We start from the raw sequence: 23,968 nt of genomic DNA, 5'->3' as shown, positions 1-23,968 counted from the left end.
TATGGGCATCAAATCACACAAACACACACTGCAGCAGAGCGGTGTGTTGGCTGTGTAAAATGTGAAACCTGTCTCTGGCATGACATGCACAACATTTCACCAGCTGCCAAAGTAAATTCAGCCACAAACGGTCACTGTAATCCCAATGTAACATTTCCCATTCGTTCCGCCACACGGCCTTCAAACACACACAGGCAGAGGCGGCGCCATGTTTTCTCTCCTGCTGCCCGGGAAGGCTGTGGTAACAGAACAGATGGAGAAAGCGATGAGAAAGGTAAGATGATTTACCCAGTCTGTGACCCTGACTACCACCTCCCCCACTCTTCCCCCACTCAATACATCCTGGCCTCTGGGCCTCTGTAGCTGGGTCTCTAAAGCTTACGACGAGCACTTAAGAAGAAAGGGAGTGGATATTGATTATCAAGGGTTAATAAGACCCGGCAGAGTGCCTAACATTGGGTGATTGGATTATGTATTACAAGATTGATTAATTGATACACGTGTCAGATGTACAGTAAGCAAAAAAAAAAAAAAGATTTATTCACTGAATAATACATGCAAATGGATGCGATGGTGCATGTTTACAGGCTTAATTGCCTCTGCCTTTCCTAATAAGATATCGAGACCAATCGGAAAACAAAGCGGAAAACAATAACTTAAAAATGCAAATGTGTATTGCAGTCCTGAGACACACACGTACGGTGTGCACTTATTTTCAATTGTTAGGTGGCTCTTACAAGAGCATCACTGAGTGGCAATGGACAGGGACTGTAGTGTGTGTACTACTGCGTGCGTCTTGCCAATAATGTGGGATCGAGAATCCCATTGGTTCCTGCATCGTTAATGGCACTGTGGGAAAACAATCCACCCCAGTATACCTGTGTCCTAGCTATCGTTAGCTAGCGACCTATCCCGTCTGCTGTGTACCGGAGTCCTAGTTAGCTAGTACCCAGAGTCCTTCGCTAAAGCCTGCCGAACACCTGCCCTCGCCCTCTCTAACAAAACTGTGGGAAAAGAGTACCCAACAGGCAGGGGCGAAGGACACTGTCTACCTATGCCCTCCACCCCTACGGTACATCCCAAGGAAACACTCCTTAATGGCAGAGGGGCAGATTGTGCTCCCTGAAATGCGTACCCCAGCTGATTGACGGAGTGCAAGGCCCTATCTCCGCACTTGTTTATCTTCTGGTCCCACTGAAACATCCGGCTCCTCCACTGCTGGAGCAGAGCGCATTAGTTTGTAGGCTCAAGCGGTATACCGTATACCAGGGTATTTGGAGATAGCGACGGGGAATGTTTTCAATACCGTCAAAAGTTTTTTTTAAATTATAAATGTGAATATTTGTAGCTACTTATTAAGTAAATACCTCCAGTCAACGTGTGCAATACGTTAGTTGAAGGCCGCATTCTTTATATCACCGGTCACTTTTTCATTATGAAGTTCCCCAGTAGTCCACAGTCAAGTGGTGTTTGTTTGCAAGCACACAACGACGAGAGACCGGAGCCTTGTGAGTTACTCACTGTTGTGCAGCACGAGCAAGGTGATCTTGTTACAGTATGGAATTAATAGCTAAATGTTTGCCAGCTAGATATTATGAAAACTTTTAATTTAACCGTTTAAAATGTCCTAAATGCTCTGCAGTTGTGCATTTGGTTGGCTAATTTAGTAGCTGGTGTAGCCTGGTGTGTTCCTTGTTCTTCATGATGCTCTCTGCGCTTTTAACGGACCTCTGAGACTATCACAGTGCAGGTGCATTTATACGGAGACTTGATTACACACAGGTGGATTGTATTTATCATCATTAGTCATTTAGGTCAACATTGGATCATTCAGAGATCCTCACTGAACTTCTGGAGAGAGTTTGCTGCACTGAAAGTAAAGGGGCTGAATAATTTTGCACGCCCAATTTTTCAGTATTTGATTTGTTAAAAAAGTTTGAAATATCCAATAAATGTCGTTCCACTTCATGATTGTGTCCCACTTGTTGTTGATTCTTCACAAAAAAATAGTTTTATATCTTTATGTTTGAAGCCTGGAATGTGGCAAAAGGTCGCAAAGTTCAAGGGGGCCGAATACTTTCGCAAGGCACTGTAGCTACCGTAGTTGGTCAAAGCTCTGTGCTGGAAAACCTTGGTAGAGAATAGGGGCTGAGAATGTCATGACAACTATTGTAGGGCTGCATAGTTAATCAAATTCACAACGAAATCGCAATATTGACATTTCGCAAAAGATCTCCAGATCGCAATAGTTTGAAACATCACCCAGCCACATGTGATGCCCATTTTTATAGTTTACCCTGTCGTCTCTTTCCCTCTCTCGGCTGCTTCCCACACACACAAACCTCACACCCTGTCACTCAAGCAGCACAGTTCCTCCTCCCTGCTGTTCTTCTTTTCGGTCAAATGCAGTCAACAGATTGTAAAGCAGCATCGTTCTTGTTTGGAACAGTTTGGTTCTTCATATAACGCATTCTATTACCATGATTCCAACAGTTCTCCCAAGTAAAAAAAAAAAAATCTATATTGCAAGTCAAATCAAAATGGTAATGTTGGGTAAAAGGAATAACAATTAAATGTTTTACACATATCGCGCAGCCCTAACGTCTTGCACCCAAATTAATAATTAATCACAGCCTTTGCTGGGGCTTCAATAAAACATAAACGTTAAGATAACAAAGGCTATGGCACTAGAGCAACTTCCTGCTGGTTCAAACCCCCATCAATAAGGCAGGATGTATTGTGGGTACATTTAGGTAGAGATAGGGAGGATGAGGCGGATGCCCTTGTCAATCTGTCATGTGTGATCAGAGATCAAAGGGTTAACTGGTACTCTGGCCTATGGCCCTTCCAGGCTTTCATTATTCAACAGGCCCTAACAACAGCCAAGGAGAGAAGGGGGGTTGGAGGGACAGAGAGAGCAAAAAGAGAGCGAGAATGAGAGAGGGGGGAGAAGGAGAGTAAGAGCAAGGACTGAATGGACGGATAGAGAGAAAGGGATGAGAGAGAGCCTACAATAGAGAGAGATGATGAAAAAAGAGACTAGAGGCTAGAATCAAAAGGCGAATTAATGGACAGATTGAAAGATGAGAGAGAATAATGATAGGAGGGAGAGGGCTAATTCCAATAAAAAGAGAGGGGTGAGAGAAACTGATGCAAAACCCTGAAATATGAGAGAGGAATGAAAGAGAAAAAAACGGGGAAATTGAAGAGTGGAGAGCGGGTGGGAAAGAATGTAAGGTAAACCACAGCTGTTAGCCCATTATCAGGTGTCAGAGCAGCATAGTATGGATGCTTAACCTCTGACCACATACAGTGGGGCAAAAAAGTATTTAGTCAGCCACCAATAGTGCAAGTTCTCCCACTTAAAAAGATTAGAGAGGCCTGTAATTTTCATCATAGGTACACTTCAACTATGACAGACAAAATCAGAAAAGAAATCCAGAAAATCACATTGTAGGATTTTTAATGAATTTATTTGCAAATTATGGTGGAAAATAAGTATTTGGTCACCTACAAACAAGCAAGATTTCTGGCTCTCACAGACCTGTAACTTCTTCTTTAAGAGGCTCCTCTGTCCTCCACTCGTTACCTGTATTAATGACACCTGTTTGAACTTTTTATCAGTATAAAAGACACCTGTCCACAACCTCAAACAGTCACACTTCAAACTCCACTATGGCCAAGACCAAAGAGCTGTCAAAGGACACCAGAAACAAAATTGTAGACCTGCACCAGGCTGGGAAGACTGAATCTGGTTTGAAGAAATCAACTGTGGGAGCAATTATTAGGAAATAGAAGACATACAAGACCACTGATAATCTCCCTCAATCTGGGGCTCCATGCAAGATCTCACCCCGTGGGGTCTAAATGATCACAAGAACGGTGAGCAAAAATCCCAGAACCACACGGGGGGACCGAGTGAATGACCTGCAGAGAGCTGGAACCAAAGTAACAAAGCCTACCATCAGTAACACACTACGCCGCCAGGGACTCAAATCCTGCAGTGCCAGACGCGTCCCCCTGCTTAAGCCAGTACATGTCCAGGCCCGTCTGAAGTTTGCTAGAGAGCATTTGGATGATCCAGAAGAAGATTTGGAGAATGTCATATGGTCAGATGAAACCAAAATAGAACTTTTTGGTAAAAACTCAACTCCTCGTGTTTGGAGGACAAAGAATGCTGAGTTGCATCCAAAGAACACCATACCTACTGTGAAGCATGGGGGTGGAAACATCATGCTTTGGTGCTGTTTTTCTGCAAAGGGACCAGGACGACTGATCCGTGTAAAGGAAAGAATTAATGGGGCCATGTATCGTGAGATTTTGAGTGAAAACCTCCTTCCAATAGCAAGGGCATTGAATATGAAACGTGGCTGGGTCTTTCAGCATGACAATGATCCCAAACACACCGCCCAGACAACGAAGGAGTGGCTTCGTAAGAAGCATTTCAAGGTCCTGGAGTGGCCTAGCCAGTCTCCAGATCTCAACCCCATAGAACATTTTTGGAGGGAGTTGAAAGTCCGTGTTGCCCAGCAACAGCCCCAAAACATCACTGCTCTAGAGGAGATCTGCATGGAGGAATGGGCCAAAATACCAGCAACAGTGTGTGAAAACCTTGTGAAGACTTACAGAAAACGTTTGACCTCTGTCACTGCCAACAAAGGGTATATAACAAAGTATTGAGATAAACTTTTGTTATTGACCAAATACTTATTTTCCACCATAATCTGCAAATAAATTAATTAAAAATCCTACAATGTGATTTTCTGGAGAGAAAAAATCTAATTTTGTCTGTCATAGTTGAAGTGTACCTATGATGAAAATTACAGGCCTCTCTCATCTTTGTAAGTGGGAGAACTTGCACAATTGGTGGCTGACTAAATACTTTTTTGCCACACTGTATTAGTTCTCAGAATGACCTCAATCTATTCTAGTCAATCTGAAAATCCTGACAATTACTGGTCCTAGGCCTCTTGGGAACAAAAGAGCCTCTCGACACTGATCCGAGGTCAGTTTCCCTATGTATGGTTAAGGTTTGGAATTTTAGAGGGTGAGATGACCCTAGATCTGTACTTAAGGAGACAGAGCTCATACCAACCCAAAACAAGATGACTGCCAAATGTCCTCCAATAGCTCCCAACAGGTAGCAGACTAACCCGAAAACAGGCCTCCTTATAATTTCACTTCTAGAGAGGAAAAACAACCAAACAAAGAGAATACATCCATCAGATGAAAAATGTTATGAGTGAAAACCTTGGTTACGAGGGCTCCTGGGGTTCGTAGTAGTACCAGCACTGCCTCAGCAAGTCACTTCCTTAAATGATTTCCTCTCCCCTGCTGAGCACCAGTAACTAGGTTACAAGGATTCATGAAAGGCAGAACTACCTCCTTGTCTAGTGAGACCAGGAGAAGGAGAGGAGAGACGGATGACGACTCCGGGACATAGAGGAACCAGGAACCACTGGGTGTTAATCAAACTAATGGAGTGAGGTGGACGATGGTAGCTTTATTGAAATCACCCTAATTTACTTAGCCGGAGCGATTGACGAGATGAAGGAAAGGAAGGACAGAAGGAGGAAAGGGAAGATTGGTGAGAGGAAGCCATTATGAAAGGGTGATGTCACCCGAGACGCTGTGTATCATGTGAATGGGTCAGAGGTAAGGAGGGGTTGAGGAGAGGAGGAGTAGAGCTCTGGAATGATGGTGACCTCTAGGAGACATAGCGGGTGATGCTAATTATAGTTCTGTCACACTCTGATCTCTCTCACTGAGAGACTAAACCTGGGACTGAATCCTGCTCAATAGCGTAACAGGATTTGGTAAAGGGAGGTAGGCACTAGGGAGCGTGCGCGCGCGCGTGTTACGCTTGAGCGATGTCAACCTCTGTACCATCGTGATTATGAACTCATAGAACACAGTGATACAGTATACGATGGTATCGCCCCCCTATTGGCCTACCGTTGGGCTATAGCACGAAATCGCATGCTACAACTGGTCCAATCATGATGAAAGATAATGTCGTTGAAAGCCCGGGCAGAGGGTAAGTGCAGGTAAATCATTTCAAACAGTTCCTTTCTGGTGGAGCTTCTGCATGGAACATTTTGCGCTGCGGTGGTAGAATTATCCCCTCTGTCTAGCCTACATTCCTCTCTTGCTTTCTGTACACAACATATGTATCGAAATAGGCTATAGCAAACAGGAAGAGGCAAATTACTCAAACGTCACTCATGTGCTGCCCGACTCCCTTCTGTACGGCGCTGCGCCAGTCAAGTTCAAATAGGCTAAACCATCGTCTGTCACGTCACAATGTCGTCACCCTCAGCGACAGCTGTCCATCATCGTCGATAGATGAAACTATCGTAATATCGCCGAACCCTAGAGTGTATGTGTGTGGGAAGGGGTGGGGGGATCCACCATGTATCCATCAGGTGACAATTCACGCCCTTAGCCCCTTCCCCTATCCCATGATGGTTAGAAAAAGTGTGGGTTAGAGGAGTGGAACGGAATGAGGTTATCCAAGTAGTGTGGTGGGGATACTGGGCCGGAGAGTTTGTCAATAGAGGTGCTGAACTAAGGTGAAAGTCCAGAACTGTATGAGTGAATAGTAATCGCCAGGGTGGCAGGTAGCCTAGTGGTTAGAGTGTTGGGCCATTAACAGAAAGGCCGCTGATTTGAATGCCTGAGCTGACAAGGTGAAAATATGTGCCCTTGAGCAAGGCACATAAAACCCAGGGGCACTGTACTACTGTGGCTGAACCTGTAAAACAACACATTTCACTGAATCAAATCAAACCAAATGTATTTATAAAGCCCTTCTTACATCAGCTGATGTCTCAAAGTGCTGTATAGAAACCCAGCCTAAAACCCCAAACAGCAAGCAATGCAGGTGTAGAAGCACAGTGGCTCGGAAAAACTCCCTAGAAAAGGCCAGAACCTAGGAAGAAACCTAGAGAGGAACCAGGCTGTGAGGGGTGGCCAGTCCTCTTCTGGCTGTGCCGGGTGGAGATTATAACAGAACATGGCCAAGATGTTCAAATGTTCATAGATGACCAGCAGGGTCAAATAATAATATTCCCAGTGGTTGTCGAGGGTGCAACAGGTCAGCACCTCAGGAGTAAATGTCAGTTGGCTTTTCACTGAACCTATCAGGTGTAAAATAAACCGTTTTGTTGTTGTTGTTGTTGCTGATATTAGTGTGGGGATTGACTTTGCTGTATTAGAGCTCTCATACAGGGCAGTTAGGAGCTAGCAGCCTAATCCACAGCCATAGTACAATATATTAGCAGCTAGTGGCAGTTCCAGCTGGGGAGAAGAAGTTAGTGCCATTGTTAGTAGTGTCCAGAGGGAAGGAGAGAAAGACTGCTGGATCCACCTCAACCAGCACCTCAACCAGCACAAGAAAGAGGATTTCGACACGCACTATCTCAGATTGTGGTGAAATTGTTTCTCTTGTTAGAAACAGATCAAATTATCATTCCAGAAACATTATTTCTATTGAAATATGATTTCAGAAAAATTAAGCTAATTGATTGCACCCAAATTGGCCATTTTAATTGATTAGATTCATATAATTGCCAATAAATATATTACCTAACATCCGATTTTGGACCAAAATTCTCCCTAACAATGAGTAAAAGATGAGAAATCCAATAACACAGTCACAAGCCACCCACCCCCCATGCTCATGATGAAAATAAATAGTGTGGTCATCCTCACGATGCAAGCCATTCCGTCATGAAAGCAATTCAGTTGGTCCTTCTCTTCTGCTTAATTTGTATCCAAGGAATGGCCCCTCTGTGTGTGGTTTCTTCCCTTCAAAAAAGGTTGGGATTAGTTAGATCATTCCTGGTGAACCCAGCAGTTCTAATGGCTTTGATGTTATGGTCTAAATGGTCTTGAAACAGGGAAAGTCCCAAATACACACTGTATGTATATGGGTTGGGTTTAATGGTAAATGTCACTAATCACACTACATATGGAGATGTTTTCGGGAAACATATGAATGCCATGCAATGGTTTATAATTGTATCATTTTATTAGGGTTGGCGCAACAGTTTTAGTCACTAGCCCATTTCTCCATCAACGTTTTGGGCTTGTAGGAAAAATCTTCATATGAGAATTGCACCATAGGGATAGCCCTCTCAGAAAGATGCCATTTGTTAGACTATTCAAGTAGAGTTGGGATTAACCATTAGGGTTGATATGAGAAGGACAAACTGAATTGCTTGAATTGATTTTTTTGTGTACTTTTCACAGTAACATATGGTAAATAATGCAAGCGATATGAATGACATGTTTTCTTGAACAGGAGGGGGAATCACAGAGAATACCAGATTTCCAGGAAATACACTACATAGGATGAAGGCATAGAGAACGAAAACGGTATACTGCTTTGTGAGGTGGGATTTGTATGGGGGGTCCGTGGGTGGCTTTTTACAATTTTATTGGATTGCTCATCTCTTAAATCAATGGTAGGAAAAAGTTTGGTTCAAATCGGATGTTGGGTACTATATTTATAGAAGATTATGTGAATCCTAAAAATGTAAATGGCCAATGTGGGTGCAATCAATTAGCTTAATTTCTCAGAGATCAAATTAAATGTCAACAAAATAATGTTGCAGGAATGCTAATCATATCTGTTTTTAACTACAGAAAAGATTTCAGAACAATCTAAGATGGTGGGTGTTCTGGCTTGCTAGAATGACATGGAATGACTCTGCTGGGAGATGGAAGGTGAGAGGGATGAGGTGATAGAAAGAAAGATATATGGGGTGATAGAGAGTGAGAAACAGAGAGAGAGAGGGAGAGCGAGAGAGGGAGAGCGAGAGAACGATAGAAGCAATAGAAAGAGATAGATGGGGTGACACAAAGAGAACGAGAAACAGACGGTCTAGGAAGAGAAGAAAAAGGAAAGGCAAGAGTGTTTGATACACTAGCCTATCCCTTCTCTTTACACCAGAAAAGCTCAGATCAGCCACTCTGCAAATGGCAAGATCCAACTGGTCCATCTAAAGTAAACAGATGCCATTGTAATGGTGTTGTCTCTGTGTCTGAGAGCCTTATCACTAATTCATTACTTATTTCCCAGGCAGGCAGCAACGTTACAGTGCAGCTTTATCTTCCCCATAATTAACAGCAAGTAGGCTTAAGGTCCTAATCAATCAAGCCCTGGATCTGGGTCTACAGGAAAAATAGGCTTGTCACAAACATTGTTCTTCTGCCGAAAGCAGGCTTATGCATGCAGGGTTTTTTTTATGGATAAAAAATGGCTTAGGTCGTGGGCGTGGCAGGGGTGTGGCAATGAGCGCGGTCGGCCTGTCGATTTGGCTAAATTGTAGAGTACATTTTAGAGGCCTCCACCTTGGCATTGTAGAAATCATAGAATTTTTCAGCTAATTTCCTGCAATTCTACACATTTTGTCATGCAGTGGCTAGAAAATGCTGCAGTTGTAAAGCTACATTTTTGCAATTTTACATATTCTGCCATGGAGATTATATATTTTTGCAGTTTTAAAGCTGGTTTCCTGCAATTATAGGCATTTTGCCATGGCTAATGCTGTGTTCTTTTGCTCAAACATAATAACAACATGTACACTGCTAAATTCATTATTTTTGGACATTTTAAATTGTCCAAGACTGTGTAGCTTTTATTATGATCATTGTTAGTACTCAAAGATTACAATATTGAAAAAATATAAAGGTCTATTATTTTTTATACATACTTCATATCTGGTTTTAGTCATTTAAGTTTACACTGAAAGCGTTTTTAAAATTTTTCTTTTAAATGACACTGTTTGGACCCTTAGAAACGCTTATGTAGCCCGCCCAAAGATTACAAAGGCATAAAAATCCCTGCGCATGTGGCGATTCATGTAGGTTAAAACTAGTTGGATTTAGGGGGCGCTCTTTTAATTTTTGGATGAAAAACATTCCCGTTTTAAACAAGATATTTTGTCACGAAAAGATGCTCGACTATGCATATAATTGCTTTGGAAAGAAAACACTCTGACGTTTCCAAAACTGCAAAGATATTGTCTGTGAGTGCCACAGAACTGATGTTACAGGCGAAACCCAGATAAAAATCCAATCAGGAAGTGCTGCATTTTTTGAAACCGTCTCATGCCAATGACTCCTTATATGGCTGTGAAGGAGCTAGGAGTCAGCTTACGTTTTCCCCAAGGTGTCTACAGCATTGTGACGTCTTTTTAGGCATTTCCATTGGAGAATGGCTGTAAGAGACCATATAGGGCGAGTGGTCGCATGGTGTCTCCCGGAGAAAACCTTGAGTAAAATACTGAGGTAGCCATTTTTCCAATCGTTTCTTATGAGAAACCAACTGCCTCGACGGATATATTATCAAATACATATGTTAAAAACACCTTAAGGATGGATCCTAAACAATGTTTGCCGTGTTTCTGTCGATATTATGGAGCAAATTTTGAAAAAGGTTTAGCGTTATAGCATTTTCCGGTCGATTTCTCAGCCAAACATGATGAAGAAACGGGAGTTATTTTGCCTACAAAATAATATTTTTGGAAAAAAGGAACATTTGCTATCTAACTGGGAGTCTTCTGAGTGAAAGCATCCAAAGTTCTTCAAAGGTAAATAATTTAATTTTGTTGCTTTTCTTATTTTTGTGAAAATTTTGCCTGCTGCCAGCAGAGCTAGCATAGCATTATGCCATGATAAACTTACACAAATGCTTGTCTAGCGTTGGCTGTAACGCATATTTTGAAAATCTGAGATGACAGTGTTGTTAAGCTTGTGTTTGAATATATTTATTTAATATCATTTGCGATTTTCATGAATAGGAAAAGTTGCGTTATGGTAATGTGCTTGAGGCTATGATTATGCTCCTGGATACGGGATTGCTCGTCGCTAGAGGTTATTAATGTGCTCAGAACTGTTTACAGAGTGACATAAAAGAAAATAAACTCCAACGCATATTCATTCAAACATTATGTTTTGCTGTGCCTGGAATAATGTTTGTGTTCATTAGTTGAATGACAAACTTTGAGGGACATTAGTTGTTGTGCAAAACAAAGTAACTTTGCACAACATCCAGAACTTCTCAAGATATCCGTACGTCAATCAATAGAAAAACAAAAACTTCACTCACTCAGCTCTCCCTCCCTCCCATCTCCCCATCTCAATCTATCGCTATCCCCATCCCTCTGCACACACAGGGAAGGTAGCATAGACAAATCTAATTATTGATGCCATATCCCCCCCCCCCCCCCGTATCCCCCAGTGACTCCACGGTTTCCTGTCGCAGTGGGAGATTAACCACAGCAACACCAATAGGAGCCAGCGCATCAGCCCCAACATCAACACAGTTAAGCAGGAAATTAGATGCATGACATGTCGTCACATCTCCCCAACTTCATTAGAAAACACAGCAGATGACTCGGTGATACCTCCTCCGCGGATTAAAACACAGGTGTGAGACATACATTATAATGTTGCTAGAGTTCGAGCTAGGAATAGGACTAGTCCTAAACTTATGTGAAGGCATGTTGCCCTTTGAAGTCCGTTTAGGTGGTTTTTACTTGAAAGCACTAGGCCAAGGCCTGCATGGAGGATGTACACTTGGACCGACCAACAGTATTCTGCTCTCATAACATAGCATCACAGCAGGCCCGACCTTGATGTTTGTTCATTACAACACTGACATGCAAACAATGCAATTATGTTTTTTTCTTTCTTTCTGGAGCATTTATTTGTTCTGGTCGAGAGCTGTCAGACAGACAGAGGACGGATGGGGGTAAACAGCAACAACAGAGCACGACAAGAAATACGGATGAAGACAAGAAAACACAAGAATAAGAGGAGAAAACAAGAGAACAGAGGACCACAGAACACAACAGAGCAGTCACAGCCAGAACAGGGCAGAACAGGCTGTGATTGTGTGCGGCTAACCCCCGCGCATCCCAGCAGGCATTGCATGATGAATGGGCTCAGGCAATGACTAGGACTTACAACCCCCCCCACACTCTTCTGCCACCACTATACCTCTCTTCCCTCCCCATCCCTAAACCATAGTTATTCAGCTCCTGCCATCCCACTAGACTAATTTGCATTCAGTGCACTGACATAATTACATATTACAGTGCGGAGGGCGGGGGCTCTTCCTGAGATGCTTCGCCTGATTAACAATAAACGTGGAGAACAAGACATGCTCAATAAAGAAACGTATAAGGGAGACCACTGATGTACAACAGCACAGGGAGACACTGACAACCAATGTCGCAAGGAGTCATTATGGTAAAGCCAGCTAGATGTCCCCTATATTAATGATCCAACAGAGACCTAGCAGTAGAGTTCTGCATGGGTCCGTTTTTTGGAACCGCCCACATCAATTCCAAGCTCCATCTGATGCCCGACATCTGGACAGATTTTTCTCCACATCCTGACCCACGTGCATATAATTGTTCCGAGAGCAGATCCATGACTTGTTTTTATGACTCCAGAGTAGTTGGCTATCATTCCCCTCCCTGCATGCATTAATGAGTTTGTCTATTCAACATTTGAGATGTGGCACATTGACAACTCAAATTGCTTTGAAAAAAGGGCCTTCTAATGAGCCTAACCCCACTCCACCAATAAACATTTATATAGTACCAGTCTAAAGGTTTGGACACGCGTACTCATTCAAGTGTTTTTCTTTATTTTGACAATTTTCTACATTGTAGAATAATAGGGAAGACATCAAAACTATGAAATAACACATATAGAATCATGTAGTAACCAAAAAAGAAGCCACCCTTTGCCTTGATGACAGCTTTGCACACTCTTCGTTTTCTCTCATTCAGCTTCACTTGCTTTTCCAACAGTCTTGAATGAGTTCCCACATATGCTGAGCACTTGTTGGCTGCTTTTCCTTCACTCTGCGGTCCAACTCATCCCAAACCATCTCAATTGGGTTGAGGTCGGGTGATTGTGGAGACCAGGTCATCTGATGCAGTACTCCATCACTCTCCTTAAACAGCCTGGAGGTGTGTTGAGTCGTTATCCTGTTGAAAAACAAATGATAGTGTAACTAAGCGCAAACCAGATGGGATGGCTTATTGCAGCAGAATGCTGTGGTAGCCATGCTGGTTAAGTGAGCCTTGAATTCTAAATAAATCACTGACAGTGTCACCAGCAAAGCACCCCCACACCATCACACCTCCATGCTTCACGGTGGGAACCACATATGCAGAGATCATCCGTTCACCTACTCTGCGTCTCACAAATACACGGAGGTTGGAACCAAAAATCTCAAATTTGGACTCATCAGACTAAAGGACAAATTTCCGCCTGTCTAATGTCCATAGCTCATGTCTCTTGGTCCAAGCAAATATCTTCTTCTTATTGGTGTCCTTTAGTAGTGGTTTCTTTGCAGAAATTCAACCATGAAGGCCTGATTCACGCAGTCTCCTCTGAACAGTTGATGTTGAGACGTGTCTGTTACATTAACTCTGTGAAGCATTTATTTGGTCTGTAATTTCTGAGGCTGGTAACTCTAGTGAACTTATCCACTCTGCAGCAGAGGTAACTCTGGGTCTTCCTTTCCTGTGGCAGTCCTCATGAGACAGTTTCATCATAGCGCTTGAGGGTTTTTGCGACTCTTTTACCAAATAGGGCTGTGTTCTGTATACCAGCCCTATCTTGTCACAACACAACTGATTGGCTCAAACGCATTAAGAAGGAAAGAAATGTAACAAATTAACTTTGAACCTTTTCACAACAAATGGGTGTGATCATTCTACAGTGGTCCCTGGTGCGTACGCTCAAACCGGTTTGATTCAAACATTTATTTAGAACATCCAGTTTTCGATTGAGGCAACAGTCAGCATTTGAGCTAACCACACTGTCTTTTTTACAGAAACATTTTGCACAAACACAGTCCTTACAAAGTTATGTCCTGAATGTGAATTATTTTTGGATGCAATGTTCAGACTTTCACGGAAGTAGCAACAGTACACACAATCATCCAAACTGGAAAATGTAAGACACATCAGTCCTTGTGCAGAGGAAATATTGACGTAACACAAGCGGTCATCTTTAGATAACTCTCAGCTGACAGAAACCACAATATGAATTAGCTAATAGCAATTACTATTTAATAATGAATCACATCACGGGTGAGCTCAACATTGATGGAAATAATTGACTAAAACACTTCCTAGAAATCTAAAGTAAATCCGATGATGGGTAGTTTGTGCACGCCGCCATGTTTGTTTTTCGCATCAACCAAAGATAATAAGATGAGAAAAGATGATAATTCACTTCCCTTCACTCACTTCTGAAAGTTTACCCGAAAGATGAGTGAACCATTCCTTCACCTCATCATAAAATCTTTGGTGGAACAGACGTTTACTTGACACCCAGAATGTATTGTATAATGTCAACAAACATACATACATACATACATACATACATACATACATACATACATACATACATACATACATACATACATACATACATTACATACATACATACATACATACATACATACAGTTGAAGTAGGAAGTTGACATACACTTAGGTTGGAGTCATTAAAACTCGTTTTTCAACCACTCCAATAATTTCTTGTTAACAAACTATAGTTTTGGCAAGTCGGTTAGGACATCAACTTTGTGCATGACACAAGTCATTTTTACAACAATTGTTTACAGACAGATTATTTCACTTATAATTCACTGTATCACAATTCCAGACGCTGACGGTCAGAAGTTTACATACACCAAGTTGACTGGTGTATGTCCTATATCCTGCCTGTTTGGCCCTGTCCGGGGGTATCGTTGGACGGGGCCACAGTCTCCCGACCCCTCCCTTCTCAGCCTCCAGTATTTATGCTGCAGTAGTTAATATGTCGGGGGGTTAGGGTCAGTCTGTTATATCTGAAGTATTTCTCCTGTCTTATCCGGTGTCCTGTGTGAATTTAAGTATGCTCTCTCTAAATCTTTCTTTCTTTTTCTCTCTCTGAGGACCTGAGCCCTAGGACCATGCCTCAGGACTACCTGGCCTGATGACTCCTTGCTGTCCCCAGTTCACCTGGCCGTGCTGCTGCTCCAGTTTAAACTGTTCTGCCTGCGGCTATGGAACCTTGACCTGTTCACCGGACGTGCTACCTGTCCCAGACCTGCTGTTTTCAACTCTCTAGAGACAGCAGGAGCGGTAGAGATACTCTGAATGATCAGCTATGAAAAGCCAACTGACATTTACTCCTGAGGTGCTGACCTGTTGCACCCTCCACATCCACTGTGATTATTATTATTTGACCCTGCTGGTCATTTATGAACATTTGAACATCTTGGCCATGTTCTGTTATAATCTCCACCCGGCACAGCCAGAAGAGGACTGGCCACCCCTCGCAGCCTGGTTCCTCTCTAGGTTTCTTCCTAGTTTCTGGCCTTTCTAGGGAATTTTTCCTAGCCACTGTGCTGCATTGCTTCCTGTTTGGGGTTTTAGGCTGAGTTTCTGTACAGCAATTTGTGATATCAGCTGATGTAAGAAGGGCTTTATAAAAAAATATATTTGATTTGATGACTGCCTTTTAACAGCTTGGAAAATTCCAGAAAAGTATGTCATGGCTTTAGAAGCTTCTAATTGGCTAATTGACATCATCTGAGTCAACTGGAGGTATACCTGTGTATCTATTTCAAGGTCTACCTTCAAACGCAGTGCTTCATTGCTTAACATCATCGGGAAATACAAAGAAATCAGCCAAGACCTCAGAAAAAAAAATCCACAAGTCTGGATCATCCTTGGGAGCAATTTCCAAATGCCTGAAGGTACCACTTTCATCTGTACAAACAATAGTACGCAAGTATAAACACCATGGGACCACGCAGCCGTCCTACCGCTCAGGAAGGAGACGCCTTCGGTCTCCTAGAGATGAACGTACTTTGGTGCGAAAAGAGCTAATCAATCCCAGAACAACAGCAAAGGATCCTGTGAAGATGCTGGAGGAAACAGGTACAAAAGAATCTTTATCCACAGTAAAACAAGTCCTATATCGACTTAACCTGAAAGGCTGCTCAGCAAGGAAGAAGCCACTGCTCCAAAACTGCCAAAAAAAGCCAGACTACAGTTTGCAACTGCACTTGGACAAAGATCGTACTTTTTTGGAGAAATATACTCTGGTCTGGTGAAACAAAAATAGAACTGTTTGGCCATAATGACCACCGGAGGAAAAAGGGGGACGCTTGCAAGCCGAAGAACACCATCCCAACTGTGAAGCACAGGGGTGGCAGCATCATGTTGTGGGGGTGTTTAGCTGCAGGAGGGACTAGTGCACTTCACAAAATAGATGGCAACATGAGGAAGGAAAATTATATGGATATATTGTAGCAACATCTCAAAACATCAGTCAGGCAGTTAAAGCTTGGTTACAAATAGGTCTTTCAAATGGACATTGACCCCAAACCAAAGTTCTGGTAAAATGGCTTAAGGACAACAAAGTCAAAGCCACTAGTGAGAGGTTCAATGCTTTAATATTTCCTAATTTTAACTCTCCTAATTCATATTCATTATATAAATAGATCTGTTTAATTTTGACTGGCTTTCTCATATAATTTTAAAAACAAGTTATTCGGTGTAGGCACGGCCATAAGTAAATAGATAAATTGGGATAAATAATAAAACTGGGATAAATAATTAAATCAGGGTGATTTTCCTACAAATAGACAGGTATTTACCTTTCCATGGTAGCAAGATCTTATCTATTTTTTCAAACTTTCTATAAAAATGTATTGTAGTGAGATTATTTATTTATTTTGGGACATGAATACAGAGTATGTCCACTTCACCGGAAGAACATTTTATTGGTAAACTACACAGATATGTAAATGTTATATTTGGCACACGTAATAGGTTTCTTGAACCTCCCTTATAATCCAGAGAGGTTCAAGAAATCATCTAGATCCTCTGAGGCTGTGCAGGGATCCAGATTGCGGATTTAAAAGAACTTGAGTCATCGGCGTACAATTAGGCCTTTTCGCTTTTATGCTATGGATGTTTTTATTTTTACGGGCTTTTCCTCTTTTTATTACAATTTACTGTACTGTGGAGCTATGGATGTCTAGCCCAATCACATGATATTATTGTTGGATCTGATTTTAATAGCTAACATTTTGATGGCCATAATGAATAGATATGCCAAAAGTGCACAACCTTGTTTTAGTCCTCGACAGTTTAATGCCTTCTGACAAGTACAGATTATTTATTATTTTACACCTGGGTTACTATAATTATTAACTTTAACCCATTGAATAAGAGATTTTCCAAAAATAAAATAAATTCTAGTTGTACTTTATCAGTTTCCCAGATTTTTTTATAGTGTTCTATTGTTCCCAGTACTTGTCTTATATTATCTCCAATGTATCGTCCATGTAAAAAACCTGTCTGATTAGGATGAATAAATTCCAACAATACCTTTTTAATTCAATGCGTTACGCATGAATGTTTTTTCTTCTCCTGTACACTGAAGTGTAAGGGGCCTCCAGTTTTTTAGGTGGAATGGATCTTTATATTTTCCACCTGCGTCCTGTTTCAGTAATTGTGAAATCAGACCTCGCTGAGTATCTGATAATCTACCATTTTGTTAGGAGTGGTTAAAACATGCTAATAACAGACCTCAGAGTACATCGAAAAAAGGTTTGCGCCCTGGAGTATTTCCGGACTTAAAAGGCTTTCATTTCATCAAGAAGTTCCTCCTCTGTAATTTGGCCTTCACATGAGTCTTTCTGTAAGGCTGTTAATTTTACACTATTGTTAGAAGAAGAAAAAAATAATAATTAACTTCAGCTACTGGAGATGGAGGACACTGGAAATGAAAACAAATTATTCAAGTATTCTGTCAACTATTTTTATTAGCATTTCTGTGTTGAAGATTAAACATTTATTTGGTGCAGATTTCCCCATATTCCATCTTGTTGACTTTATTTGTATAATATATGACACTTGAGAACCTTTATTTTTATTTCTCCGGTTGCATTAGCCATTTTCATAACCTAGGCTAGCCAGGGAATGTAAACTTGTCAACATATTGTCACGTGGGGGGATAATACATATGTTTCAGCACCACACAAATAATGGACAGTTCCCTGATCCACTGCATGGGTGGCTGGTACCGTATGTCAGCCTCACCACTCACAGAATGGATTTCACCACACAACAAGCTCCTGGGTTTGTAAAACAAACCCCCCAAAATTATGATTTAAAACGTTTCCGAACCGCAATATAATTGTTCTGAACCGCGAGCCGAGCCTTGGGTTTAAAGAACGTTTTCATTCCACCCGCCAGCTGATTTCTTTGTGGATCAACTGTGGGGAACTTCGGGTGTCCGACCCAATAAAGGACTAACTAGTAGTAGTACTATCACAGAAGACTGTGATAGTAAGTACAAGGAAGAGAGGAAGGGAGGGTGTTACTCCGTTAAAAGCCCTGAGGAAAGAGAAGGTATTGGAGGATGAATTGCCTTTTTCATTGACCTTTTTGTCATTTAACAGACGCTAGTATCCAGTTGACACTCGTCACCTAGTCAGTTCGGGGATTCGAACCAGCGACCTTTCGGTTACTGGCCGAATGGTCTTAACCACCAGGCTACTACTCTCTCCATCTTTCCCTCTCTCCCTTATCGAGTTGTTCCGGGCTAGCCCGTGTGAGTACTGGGAGAGAGAGTGGGAGACCAAATTTCATTTCACACACCGTCTCCAGCAATTGCCAGAGAGCGCCAAGGGGCAGAATAAATGGATTCTGGACATTAAAAAGATGACTTAAATAAAATAAAAAGGAGAGAGTGAGACCAGGAGAAAGTGCTGGAAAGCAAAGGGGGAGGTAGAGAGAAATGAGAGCAGTGCTTTGGGGCTGGGGGGTTACATAGGCTGTCTAGATCTACTGTATGGTACTAATATACAGGCCAGGAGCTTCAACATCTGTAGAGTTCACAAGGTTAAACACACACGATAAGATCAGAAGGGAGATAGCAGCTACTACTAACAGAGAGACACCCAAACATGGAGGGTTACCGGGGTTCAACGATCCATTACCTCACCCTACACCCCTTTCCAAGAGGAGATGAGAGTTTTCAGGGTGTGTGTGTGTGTGTGTGTGTGTGTGTGTGTGTGTGTGTGTGTGTGTGTGTGTGTGTGTGTGTGTGTGTGTGTGTGTGTGTGTGTGTGTCCAGAGCACACCTACGTGTCGTTACTCAACACCGGAGGGATGGTGACGTCACCACAGACAAGATGACAATTTCTTCCCACAAGTACATGAGAGTAGCCAGCCAAATAGAAAAAGTAGCCAGCCAGACATACCCTGTGCCGGTGGGGTCTTGCCTGGGTTTGTCACGGTCGTCCTCCTCTTCATCTGAAGAGGAGAGGCGAGAAGGATCTGAGGACCAAAATGCGGCGTGGTATGTGTTCATCATGAATTTTAATAAAGAGAACACTGAACACTGAAACACTATACAAAAACAATAAACGAAATAACAACCGTGAAGCTAATGCGAACTGTGCTGAAACAAGCAATCAACATAGACAATCACCCACAAACAAACAGTGCAACCCAGGCTACCTAATTATGATTCTCAATCAGAGACAACTAATGACACCTGCCTCTGATTGAGAACCATACTAGGCCGAAACATAGAAATCCCCAAATCATAGAAAATCAAACATAGACTGCCCACCCCAACTCACGCCCTGACCATACTAAATAATAAATACAAAACAAAGGAAATAAAGGTCAGAACATGACAGGGTTCTACATTTTCTGCAGAAGGAGCTCTATTTTGGTGGCCTGCTTTTTTAAAATTATTATTCTTTTTACATTTAACCGGTGTTCTCTTGAGATTAAAGTCTAACTTACAGTTTTGCTGCAATATATGAATTGCCACAATGTTTGTTCATCAAATTATGCATTTTATTGAAACATAAAAAATACCGCCCCGTAGCACTCACTTCCGTCATCATGAAGTGCTTTGAGAGACTAGTAAAGGACCATATCACCTCCACCCTACCTGACACCCTAGACCCACTCCAATTTGCTTACCGCCCAAATAGGTCCACAGACGATGCAATCTCAACCACACTGCACACTGCCCTAACCCATCTGGACAAGAGGAATACCTATGTGAGAATGCTGTTCATCGACTACAGCTCGGCATTTGACACCATAGTGCCCTTCAAGCTCGTCATCAAGCTCGAGACCCTGGGTCTCGACCCCGCCCTGTGCAACTGGGTACTGGACTTCCTGACGGGCCGCCCCCAGGTGGTGAGGGTAGGCAACAACATCTCCACCCCGCTGATCCTCAACACTGGGGCCCCACAAGGGTGCGTTCTGAGCCCTCTCCTGTACTCCCTGTTCACCCACGACTGCGTGGCCACGCACGCCTCCAACTCAATCATCAAGTTTGCGGACGACACAACAGTGGTAGGCTTGATTACCAACAACGACGAGACGGCCTACAGGGAGGAGGTGAGGGCCTCGGAGTGTGGTGTCAGGAAAATAATCAACGTCAACAAAACTAAGGAGATGATTGTGGACTTCAGGAAACAGCAGAGGGAACACCCCCCTATCCACATCGATGGAACAGTAGTGGAGAGGGTAGTAAGTTTTAAGTTCCTCGGCGTACACATCACAGACAAACTGAATTGGTCCACCCACACAGACAGCATCGGGAAGAAGGCGCAGCAGCGCCTCTTCAACCTCAGGAGGCTGAAGAAATTAGGCTTGTCACCAAAAGCACTCACAAACTTCTACAGATGCACAATCGAGAGCATCCTGACGGGCTGTATCACCGCCTGGTACGGCAACTGCTCCGCCCACAACCGTTAGGCTCTCCAGAGGGTAGTGAGGTCTGCACAACGCATCACCGGGGGCAAACTACCTGCCCTCCAGGACACCTACACCACCCGATGTCACAGGAAGGCCATAAAGATCATCAAGGACAACAACCACCCGAGCCACTGCCTATTCACCACGCTATCATCCAGAAGGCGAGGTCAGTACAGGTGCATCAAAGCTGGGACAGAGAGACTGAAAAACAGCTTCTATCTCAAGGCCATCAGACTGTTAAACAGCCACCACTAACATTGAGTGGCTGCTGCCAACACACTGACTCAACTCCAGCCACTTTAATAATGGGAATTGATGGGAAATGATAAAATATATCACTAGCCACTTTAAACAATGCTACCTAATATAATGTTTACATACCCTACATTATTCATCTCATATGTATATGTATATACTGTACTCTATATCATCTATGCCGGCATCCTTATGTAATACATGTATCACTAGCCACTTTAACTATGCCACTTTGTTTACATACTCATCTCATATGTATATACTGCACTCAATACCATCTACTGTATCTTGCCTATGCCGCTCTGTACCATCACTCATTCATATATCTTTATGTACATATTCTTTATCCCCTTACACTTGTGTCTATAAGGTATTAGTTTTGGAATTGTTAGCTAGATTACTTGTTGGTTATTACTGCATTGTCGGAACTAGAAGCACAAGCATTTCGCTACACTCGCATTAACATCTGCTAACCATGTGTATGTGACAAGTAAAATTTGATTTGATTTGAAGTAAATAGCCCACATTATCTTGAAAAATAAAATAAAGGTTTTGATTTTTTCCAGGTTTTTGCGCTCAAAATCACACTTAGTCCACAACAATAGATAAACCACATCAGCAATCCACTTTTGAGGTCTAAGAAAAAAAATCTGAGATATTTTTATTTTGCGGTGTAGTTCCTCTTTATTTCAAGTGCGCCCCTAGCAAAAGGTTGTTGTTTAGTGGTGTTTTTGTAGTGCACATGTGAAAGTAGAGTTTGCAAAACAAATACCCACTGGATTGATTCAAATAATCATGATATCATTCTGTCAGGTAAGCGTAGGCTACCCTATAATTGAGAAGGTTTTTGGGAAAGCGTTTCCATCTAACAGAGGAATGTTTCTATTAGCATCATTGCTAATGGCTACACAAAGTGGTAGGCGCACGCACCGCACACACACAGAGACACGGCCGCTCTCGTTGCCTCTTCAGAAAGTTGCTGGAAATACAAATAAATCCCTGATGCATTCTGTTCATGGCTTATGATAAACTTGGCCAAATTAATTCATTTTCAAATCATTTAGTTGATTCCCTACTAAGTCAATACATGTTTTATATTGTTGAATTCTGTGTTAAGCCCCGACATCCTAGGAAAGGAAACCTAAAAATCCTTTGGTTATACTTGTCCCATTGCGATACCTTGGACATCTAACCACGCTGCATGATTTATGAATGGCAAAGGGATATACGAGATCGACTTCATTCAGTCAGTTCGACGCCTTTTATAAACTAGTCAACACTCGCTGTTCAGTTGTCAATCAACGCACAGTAAATAGCCTCGACTCTGCGTGGCTGACTATGTGAAACACGCAAAAGAAAATAAATGAACGTGACAGAAAAGTCACGGATTTCTACTCACCGTTACCACTTACATTACATGGAACGTGCAAATTCACGAGCATTATGCTCTCTCTCCCTCCTCAGTATAAAGAAAGTTGACTACAAATATATTGACGAGATGCTCATGTCTCCGCCCTAAGAATGGAAGTCATTGTCCCAAAGCCAGGAAGGCATGCGACAAGCTTAGGTCCAAAAAAAGCTAATAGAAACACATTGGGCTCATTTAGGACAGATTTTAGCGAGAGTGAAACAGCTCGCTTCGCCTTATCCTCTCTGCTACATTTCCTTGTCATCGCTTGTGTTGTGACTGTCAGGCGCCTATCCTGTCAATAGATCACCAGAAGATACACATCGTTCATTATAGCGGGAGAGGACTTGACGGACTAACGAATTTGAACTTTTAAAATGAAATGTAGCCTAGTTAATATGAAGTGGAAAATGAGTCTGTAAAAGGCTGATTAGGCGATAATGGAAAACACTGGATGACCCCTGGCTCCTTGGGCCTTTGGGCAGGGGGTTAGAGGAGGGTGACAGGGGGACGGAGGGGACACCAAGAGTCGCATTACAACAGCCCTACTCTTCTCGAGTTTTACAGCAGTGTTTCCCACATGGTGGTGGGTTGTGGCCAGTCCCTCTTGGGCAATAAGTCTAGGTTGAGGCTAGAAACATGTTCTTTGTAGATGGGTCATATGAAAATCTCAACGTTGGAATGTCTGAATGGCTTTAGGTGTGACACAACACGTTTGAGAAGCACTTCTCCAAACAGAGACCAGTATACAGTAGGCCTTCAAAGGAATGGAGTAAGGGAAGGTGGAGGGGAAGAGGGGATGGGAGCGAGAGGAGAGTGAAGTCTCTGGATTCATCATGACTGAAGAGACCAGAGACCTCTTTGGAACGTGTTTAAGTATGCTTTAAAAACCACAAGTTCTTTCTAATTAGCCAAGCCCCTCTCCACCCATCACGGCCCATTGAGAGTCACTGAGCAGGCCTCTGCAGGTCATTAAGAGGAGAAAACAATCACACCCTGGGTTTAACACACACACACACACACGCACCATGGCCCACCCACCTGTGTCCCATTCAGGAGGAATATCCATCCACTTGACACTCCAGAGTGGGGAAAGTAGGTTGTTTTTGTTTGTGGACCAGACCAGATTCCCTGTCAGTCAGTCCCCTGAACACTGTCCAACTGTTACGGGCAACCTGGGGCCTTGACCCTTCCCTTATGTTCCGAGTCAATTTGACACATAAAAGAGTTTAACATCACTAAAAAACTATTTTCCTATTTTTCCACCATGTCCCTTCATTTACTTTCCTAAATATGGGTCTCAAACTTGTAAAACACGTGTGTGTGTGTGTGTGTGTGTGTGTGTGTGTGTGTGTGTGTGTGTGTGTGTGTGTGCACACGCATTTCGCTACACTACAATTACATCTGCTAAATATTAGATTTTGATTTGAAGAGTATTCAGACCACTTTACTTTTTTCACATTTTGGTTTCATTACAGCCTT

At 42.5% G+C, this 23,968-nt stretch overlaps 1 protein-coding gene across 2 annotated transcripts in view; it reads right to left on the bottom strand.

The window, feature by feature from the left end:
* ndst1a (N-deacetylase/N-sulfotransferase (heparan glucosaminyl) 1a) overlaps positions 1–23,968 on the bottom strand; it is a 99,852-nt gene that overhangs the window by 48,229 nt on the left and 27,655 nt on the right. The window contains exon 2 of one of the 2 annotated variants that reach the window (XM_052507638.1): positions 19,302–19,377. The exons of the other annotated variant lie outside the window; for it this stretch is intronic. The gene's annotated coding sequence lies outside the window, so the exon portion shown is untranslated. The remainder of the gene's footprint in view (positions 1–19,301; positions 19,378–23,968) is intronic. 2 annotated transcript variants of the gene reach the window in all.

The sequence above is a fragment of the Oncorhynchus keta genome, chromosome 4 (assembly GCF_023373465.1).
Source record: "Oncorhynchus keta strain PuntledgeMale-10-30-2019 chromosome 4, Oket_V2, whole genome shotgun sequence".
NCBI lineage: Eukaryota > Metazoa > Chordata > Actinopteri > Salmoniformes > Salmonidae > Oncorhynchus > Oncorhynchus keta.
This window is presented reverse-complemented; position numbering and strand designations above follow the sequence as displayed.